This window comes from Mastomys coucha, unplaced genomic scaffold (genome assembly GCF_008632895.1).
Source record: "Mastomys coucha isolate ucsf_1 unplaced genomic scaffold, UCSF_Mcou_1 pScaffold16, whole genome shotgun sequence".
NCBI classification, from domain to species: domain Eukaryota; kingdom Metazoa; phylum Chordata; class Mammalia; order Rodentia; family Muridae; genus Mastomys; species Mastomys coucha.
The window spans coordinates 61,254,152-61,263,329 of record NW_022196898.1 but is presented as its reverse complement, the minus strand read 5'-3'; the positions used below and the strand labels follow the sequence as shown (position 1 = coordinate 61,263,329).

Here is a 9,178-nt window from a genome sequence, read left to right as displayed (position 1 = left end):
TTGACTATATGAAAGAATAGTACTCATAGTGCAAAATGTTGACTTTCAAAATTAATAAGTATTAAAACCTCCTCCAGTATTTCCATGGGCATTGGTTCATACATGAGGATTAAGTCATGTTTATGTGATTTCTCTTTCTAATCACAATTCATAGGCTTTTCTCTCTATCATTGTTTTAGGTGGTAAACATATGCTTTATTCTATATAGAAGAAACATATACCTTCCCTCTGGATTTTAGCCATCTAGTATATAGATTATTATATACTATATATATATATTTTTTTCTTCTTGTAACCCTGTAAAATGTCAAATACAACAGTCTCTCAAATTTACACCATATTCTATAATCTTCAAAAAATGAACTCTTGTTTATAGTTCTGGTAGTGTCTGTTTCTCTCTGCTTAAGAGCTCTATATCTTTTTCACATAGTATTACTAGTATTACTATAGTTTGTCTTATTTCACAGAAGTTTTCTTTCTCACTTGACTCAATCTTGTAAAATGAATCTACAAAGGATCAGATAGAATGTTTTGGAGCTTTGCTGTGAGATTGTAATGAAACTAGTTTTTTGATTCCAACTTAAGAATGCGGTTTTCTTTTCTAGGTCCGTATTTATGTGGATGCTGTCATTAATCACATGTGTGGCTCAGGCAATCCTGCAGGAACAAGCAGTACCTGTGGAAGTTACTACAATCCAAATAACAGGGAATTCTCCGCAGTTCCATACTCTGCTTTGGATTTTAATGATAATAAATGTAATGGAGAAATTAGTAACTACAATGATGCTTATCAGGTAATGAGAGAAATAGTGACGGAAATAAAGAATGGTATATATTCTTACATATGCACAGAAATTTATGAAATGCTATTGACCATAAGAAAAAAGAATGTTACTAATACAGATTGTTAAAAAATAGAAAGGAAAAAAAATTCCTTTTTTTTTACGTTATTTTGTAAGGATATACTAAAGTCAATGATAAAGGGAGAAATGCTCTCTTGAAAATTTGTCTGCAAAAATTAAAAGCCTACTTTAATCAGTTATATAAATATGATAAAATAAAAAATATTGGAAATACAAATCATATATATAAACAATCTTCAAAGACTGAGTTAGTCTCAATTTTGTAGCAGTGTACTTAATATGAGTAACTTCTTGACTTTGGTTTTTTGACCTATGTAAAATAAAGAGAAATGAGGGAAGAATAAAAGAGAAATTGAGAAGGAGATGTGGAGAGAATTAGAGAGACAGGAAGAGAGAGAGATAGAGAGAGACAGAGAGAGAGAGAGACAGACAGACAGACAGAGACACAGAAAGAGGACGAAGAAGGAGTCTCAGGAATGAGAATAGACTAACTAAAATACTCACCTATTTTAATCTCTGATATTCTTTATATTTACAACAAAAAATTTAGAGTTTGTGTCCACATTAGAACATCAATACATTCCATGTCCCAATTAAAACCCATATACAATTTTGCTATTGATAAATGTGTGAATGACTGAATGAGAAATGAATTCTCAGGCAGATATGGCTTATTATAAATCAATCATTTTCCCCAACAGGTCAGAAATTGCCGTCTATCTGGTCTTTTGGATCTTGCTCTTGAGAAAGAATATGTTCGTAAGAAGGTGGCTGACTATATGAACCATCTCATTGACATTGGTGTAGCAGGGTTCAGACTGGATGCTGCTAAGCACATGTGGCCCGGAGACATAAAGGCAGTTTTGGACAAACTACATAATCTAAATACAAAATGGTTCTCCCAAGGAAGCAGACCTTTCATTTTCCAAGAGGTAGAACAATATATAGTTTTTTTTTAAATTTGATATTATTGTTTAATTACAGTGCTTCTTCCCTCCCTTTCCTACCTCCAAATACTTCCATGTACTTAACTCCCATACTTTCCTTCAAGTTCATGCTTTTGCTTTTTACTTACTGTTATTATATGCATCTGTGTGCATGTGTATATGTATGTATGTATGTACAAACATATATATGTATATATGTACTCAGACACATAACACTGATATAGTTCATAGTGCTTCATATGTGATTCAGTTCAGATATTGTTCCACATATGTACATTTTCAAGGTTGATTTGGTACTAGACAACCAATTCCTGTGCTCTTCCCTCAGAAAGAATCCCTGTTCCCAGCTTTCCTCTGTTTTCTATAATTCTTTACATAGGACTTTGAGCCTCATGGTATTTTCTTTAAACATCATCATTTTTAAACCAGATATTAGATGTCTATAAGCATATAAATATAACACAGGTTAATAGCTCAGTCACATGTAGACTTATCATTTTGTCCTTTAAAATACAACTGATGTTAATCAGAAATACCACATTTAATTTTTTGTTGTTGTTGTTGTTGTTTTTTTTTTTTGTGGTTTTTCGAGACAGGGTTTCTCTATGTAGTCCTGGTTGTCCTGGAACTCACTCTGTAGACCAGGCTGTCTTCCAACTCAGAAATCTGCCTGCCTCTGCCTCCCAAGTGCTGGATTAAAGGCGTGTAAGTGTAATCATTTACATTTCAAATGTTGCTCCCTTCCTGGTCTCCCCTCCAAAACCTCCCATCACATCTCCTTTTATCTCCTCCCATCACATCTCACAAACCTGCCCACCCACTCCAGCATCACCCATCTACCATCCTCCTACACTGGGACATCAAGCCTCCACAGAACCAAAGATCTCCCCTCCCACTGGTTCCAGACAATGCAGTCCTCTGCTACATATGCAGCTGGAGCCATAGACCCATTCCTGTATATTCTTTCTTTGATGGTTTAGTCCCTGGGAGGGCTGGGGGGTCTGGTTAGATGATATTGTTGTTCTTCCTATGGGGTTGCAAATTCCATTTCAGCTCCTTCAGTCCTTCCCTTAACTCATCCTTTGGGGTCCCTGGGCTCAGTCCAATGGTTGGCTGTGAGTATCTGCATCTGTATTGGTCAGGTGCTGGCAGATTCTCTCAGAGAATAGCTTTGCCAGGCTCATGTCAGCAAGCCTTTCTTGGCATCAGCAATAGTGATTCAAGGCAGTGTTAACTTCATTAATCCATCTCTTATATTCAAAGATACCATTTTCCAAGACAGAGAAATCATAATGCTTATTGTCTCAAGCCAATTTTTCTGATTTTGAGTTTTGTCTCAGGTTATTAGCATTTTCAGGTGTTTGAGAAAATGGATGAAGCCATTTCTTCAGCAGTAATGTCACTTGAGGTGTCCTGAGGATGACACCTTTCTATCTCAAACTTCTTTAGAAAAGTTCATGAGGTTATAAGTGCTTCTAATGTTGACAAGAAAGCCAGTGTTACCTTATTGTGAACTAGTGAATTTTCCCTTCTGGCAGTCATCCTAGAGGGTAAAAATGACCCTTTTTTAATTTGGATTACAATTTGCTTTCCTTCCATATTGTTACATATGGGTTTATGAATAAAATTAGAATGTAGGTATACAGAAATACATTTCAAATTACAGAACAATTTTAAATAATTCTAAATAATACTAACTTTCATAGTATTATTTAAAGATATACTTAAAATGACACTTGCCGCAATGTCTCTCATAGGTCATTGATCTTGGTGGTGAGGCAATTAAAGGCAGTGAGTACTTTGGAAATGGCCGCGTGACAGAATTCAAGTTTGGTGCAAAACTTGGCACAGTTATCCGCAAGTGGAATGGGGAGAAGATGTCCTACTTAAAGTAAATATATTCGTCACCTGTTCTATCATACATCTGTTGTCATTTGGCATCAGTAAGATGTATCTTCAAATATCCAAACTTACACAACTAACTAGGAAGTTGTTGGTTATTAGTTAGGCTTATTGTTCATGAACCTTTAATTAATTATGTTTTTTATTTCACACATCAATCTCCTGATTGCAGTGGTAATTCAAAGTATCACTTAGTGATTTTTGTCTGGTTGTGATAAGTCCATTAGATTTTAAGAATGTTTGTTCATGGCCTACTAAAGATAGATTACTATCCAAAGAATAGTTATACTCAGAAATGGTCCCTATAATGTGCTCACAGTATGGAATTTCCTTATGCTACATTAGAGAATTAATTGAAAATTTCAAGTGTCTAATTTAAAGGCACAGTTACAAATTCATTTCATTCTATATTATGTAATATGGATGTCTTAACTCTCAAGTCCTTAATATTACAATACAGTAAAAAAATGATCTAAACAGAAAAATTTCAGAAGAAAAAGTTTATATAGTAAGACCTAAATGTGGACAAAAGTCCCATGTATGTTACCATAGAAAAATATATATATTTATATATTTATAGATGTATACATGAAAGACTTCTCATGCAATTGTCATTTATTTAGATAATTGAGGATGTCATATGGAATGTTACCCTAAGCATTGTGAACGAATAATGTGCTTTTATTTTTAAATGCAGGAACTGGGGAGAAGGATGGGGTATGGTGCCTTCTGACAGAGCCCTTGTGTTTGTGGACAACCATGACAATCAGCGAGGACATGGTGCTGGAGGAGCATCCATTCTGACCTTCTGGGATGCTAGGTAGGACAACATTCTTTGCTGCTGTAGGGCCTGTATTTAATGACAGTAAAGTATTATATACCTCTGCTTTAATACTCCCTGAACCTTTCAGAATGTATAAAATGGCTGTTGGATTTATGTTGGCTCATCCTTATGGATTCACTAGAGTAATGTCAAGTTACCGTTGGAACAGAAATTTCCAGAATGGAAAAGTAAGTCTTGGAGTTGTCTGAAGTACATTTTAATCTAGAGAAGAACGTGGTTCTGTTTTAAGTTCATGTGCAGTTATAGCATATGGAATTATTAAGTGTTCATTCAAGGCAGTTTTCTCAAGTGAGGGCAATAAAGAAGTACCTGATAGTGTAAATGAAACAGCTGGAATACTAACAAAGTACAGAGTGTAAACATTCAATTATGCCTGTTAACACCAAAAGGAATATCAAATTCCTTCTGCCCTTGCTACAATAAACGCCATCATATGAAAATACTTTTATTTTTCCTGTTGAAGTAGAAAGCATCTTATTTGAGGGTGATTAAGGCAGTTATAGTAGATAGGAGCTTATGAGAATCACAGAACAGTGATTTGATGAGAAAATCCAATGTGTTTGTTTATTAGTTGCACACATTTAGATAATTTCAAAAGTTAGCTAGTTAATGATACTACCAGATATCTTATGGGCTATGTGATATATTATATCTCAGTGGAAAATACTACTCTTATAGAGACACATCAAATATATATATATATATATAATTTTTTTACTATTGTATAAATTTGCCAGTTACTTTTTAATTCCTTTGAATATAGTCCCTTTATTGTTTTTGAAATTTATTTTCTTTTTGAAGTGTTTTCATGAGTAAAATTATCTTTTTTAGAGGTACATTCAAATATTTTGCCATCATAAGATGTTCACTTATACTTTGGTAAACTTAATAATGTCTGAACATTTTAGTACATTTTATAAACTATTGGTAAGAAATCAACTAAATCTAACTTTGAAATTGTTATATTAAAAATTTTTCATAGATGACTTTAATTTTTATTGTAGCCAAGAAATATGTGTCTCTTTTATGTATATACTGAGCACATTCACGTAGTGTATGGTGATGGAAATATTTCAGGGAGTAATTGGAGTCTGTTTTAATAGGGTCTTAGAGATTCTCAATTTGCACAGAAGTTAAGAACTCAGTGAAGGCCTATGAAAACAGTAAAGGACTTAGGTAACAATTACACACTACAGAGACAGAATTAACCCAGTGGGCTTGGTTTTGGTTTTCTGTAGTGGCAAGGGTCAGGGAGCTACAGGCATTCAAATGATGTGATTCTTTTAATAATTAAGGATCAGAATGACTGGATTGGACCACCTAATAACAATGGAGTAACAAAAGAGGTGACCATTAATGCAGACACGACTTGTGGCAATGACTGGGTCTGTGAACATAGGTGGCGTCAAATCAGGTGGGATGTCCCCTTCAGATCTTGTCTAATAAGGAACTTGTTTTACCTTTTTTTTAACCTGTTGAATTAAAGTTTACCAGTATTTTATGCGATATTATGTTTTTAGGAACATGGTTGCCTTCAGGAATGTAGTCAATGGTCAGCCTTTCGCAAACTGGTGGGATAATGGCAGCAACCAAGTAGCTTTTGGCAGAGGAAACAGGGGATTTATTGTCTTTAACAATGATGACTGGTAAGTGGACTGATTAAAGAAGGATTGTATAATATTACACTCTAAGACTCTTTTCTTTTCCTGTTCATTTATATTTTTCATATGTGGTAAATCTTTTAGACAAGGAATTTAAGACACAAATAAGTGTTCAATGTACATAAGAAAGATTACATACGCTTTCCTATTTTTCCCTTGTGTTAATAAAATTTTGTTTTTGTGATCTTTAACTATAGCTTACAATGATGTAGCATACGTTCATATTTATGCACTCATTTGAAATATTTCACAAAGCATATAAATAGTAAAGATGCATCTTAACATCATAAAACAATGTGCCATATTAGTACTGGAATACTTTCTCCAGTATCTCTGATTATTACTTATATATTTATCCATCTTATGGAATTCTCAGTTCTTTATCTACGTGTTTTAAATACTTTTAAGGCATGTGTCTTACTTGTCTCTAGTTTCTGAGTTTCTACAAGCGATTGCTTACTCTGCCTTTAAAACCTTCATTATTGTCTATTCACCTGTGGTACTTCAGAGTCTTCCTTTATGGTTCCTTCAAATCTACGTCAGATATAAGGAGTGGTGCTCAAAGCCTTCCATCTGAGCACTGAAAAGGCAGAAACACCCATATTGCTAGGCATGTGAGGTCACCTTGATCTGCATAGTGAGTTTCAGTATAGTCATGGCTATGTAGAGATACTCTGTGTCACAAACAAAACAAAAAAAAAACCAAAACAAACAAACAAAAAAGAATTCTAGCTTAGAGAATCTCTTTGGGAGCCAGCTAGGTGTCTCAATCAAAATCAGCTTTCAATCAGGTTGAGACTACTTTTCCATAAACCATATTTCATTGACTCCAAAGAAATAATTGAAATATGTAACATTTTTCTATTTTTGGAAGACCACATGGTTGGTTATTAAGGATAACTAGAATTGCTTCACGCAGACATTTTTCTACTACAAGCGTATATGTATCCGTAGATATGCTAGATTATGTTTAATTCCAGGAAAAAATTATTTGTGGCATCATGTAATTGAAGACGTTTTGAGGAATTAATGCTACTAAAATTAAAAAGAATCTTCAGAGTGTAAATCCAGCAGAGGACTGACTGAAAACAATGACAGTCCTCACAGGAGGGCTTTAGTGTTGAGCTTCACTGGGTTCTCTGTGTTTCTCTGTCAAAGTACTAGAGGCCATGAAACTAACATACATTTAAAACAATGCCTTTGGTATAGAGAGTTTGCTTGCTCCCACTGGCATAATTTTTGTGTTTGGATTCTCTCACTAAGCTCTGAGTCCTTACTGTTCTATAGCACAAGTTTGGGGCATTTATTATATTCTGGTGGACTATAATATAATATAATATATATATATATATATGTATAAAATCTTCCTGCATTTGAATGGGTTGAATATATATTAAATACTAACCTTTTTTTTTCAGGGCTTTGTCAACAACTTTACAGACTGGTCTTCCTGCTGGCACATACTGTGATGTCATTTCTGGAGACAAAGTCGATGGCAATTGCACTGGACTTAGAGTAAATGTTGGCAGTGATGGCAAAGCTCACTTTTCCATTAGTAACTCTGCTGAAGACCCATTTATAGCAATCCATGCTGACTCAAAACTGTAAGAATCTATATTAAAGAGATTTAGATTAAGCATCATTTGTATGTGTTTCTTTTTCATATGCTCCGTACTAAATTTTAAAACTTTATTTTGTTTCTTTATTATCATATGTTCATGTGTGCTATGTCTTCTGAGCACTGGAATGTATGTAGGATGTTTGAACAATTCTGTGCAGTGGCATAACCTCTCTGCATTGGCAGTTTGCATGACCTCCAGTGTTTAGGGCACTGGTCTTGCCTTTGGGATGCTGGGGTTTTAGGAACTGGCATGGCCTCTGGGATTCTGGAGAACTCATGGTCTGTGGCAGAGCAGCGAGCTTCTGCCTGAGTTGTGGTTGGGGACATGGAAATGAGTGAAAGAGGAGGAAAGTTTGACAGACTCCAAGGAAATGTTGGTGGTCTGCCTCAGGGCCTGACCTGTGGTTCTGGACACCAGAATGGCCTCTGGTAGAGCAGGGCGATTTCGCTGGAATTGTGGGTCAGGATATGGAGACCTGGAAAGCATATACTTGTACCTGCCACAGTGTGTTGCCAGTTCATGTGTTCCTTAACATTTAAAGTTTTTTTTTGTTTTTTTTTAACTAATAGCCTTAAACATTGAACTTGAATAGGTAGAAATGATAAATTGCACAAGTAAACATTAGATAACTTCATCCAAAATTTACTATGCATTAACATAAAATCTAAGTTTTTTCCATGAAAATATTCAGAATGATGGATGGCATCCAATAGAAATATTTTTTCACCATTTTGTGTTTTCCTCCATGTTCTCCTATATAGTGTATGAAAAATTATTTTCAATAAAAATTTGCTCACTAATTAAACATGCTTTGCTTACTTTAAATCTCATCATTGCTCAATTTCTTCTAGTGGCCATTTTCTTAAAATTTGTCTTTAAATAATTATTTCAAGAAAAAAATACTTTTTTTCTAATTCCACAATACTAAGAATACAGCACATATATATTCTACTTTCCAACCTATCGCTTTACTCGGTTAATGGCATTCTTTGGTGTACAGAAACATTTTAGTGTCATGAATTCCTGTTCTTATTGTATAAGCAAATGCAGTCACATTCAGAAAGCCTTCCTTTTGCAAATGAGTTTAAGCACATGTCTATACACTGACACATCACTTCCCTGATTTGTAGTCTCCCTTTCCTTTCTTACCCCATCCCAAATAATCTCAAAGACCTTATCCTCCAATCTCTAGTCCCCCAACTCATCGCAATTATCCAGCCTCCAACATCAGTAGGCCTTTCATATGAACACACCACCTGAATAGGCCAGAAAAACAGACAACATACAGCCATCACTTGATCTGAGCTATCCTACCATAGCAGGCCCTGAATATTTCAAC

The 9,178-nt window shown here is 34.7% G+C and overlaps 1 pseudogene; it reads left to right on the top strand.

The window, feature by feature from the left end:
* Positions 1 to 7,859, top strand: part of LOC116094272 — an 8,679-nt pseudogene extending 820 nt beyond the window's left edge.
* The last annotated feature ends 1,319 nt before the right edge of the window (positions 7,860 to 9,178 follow it).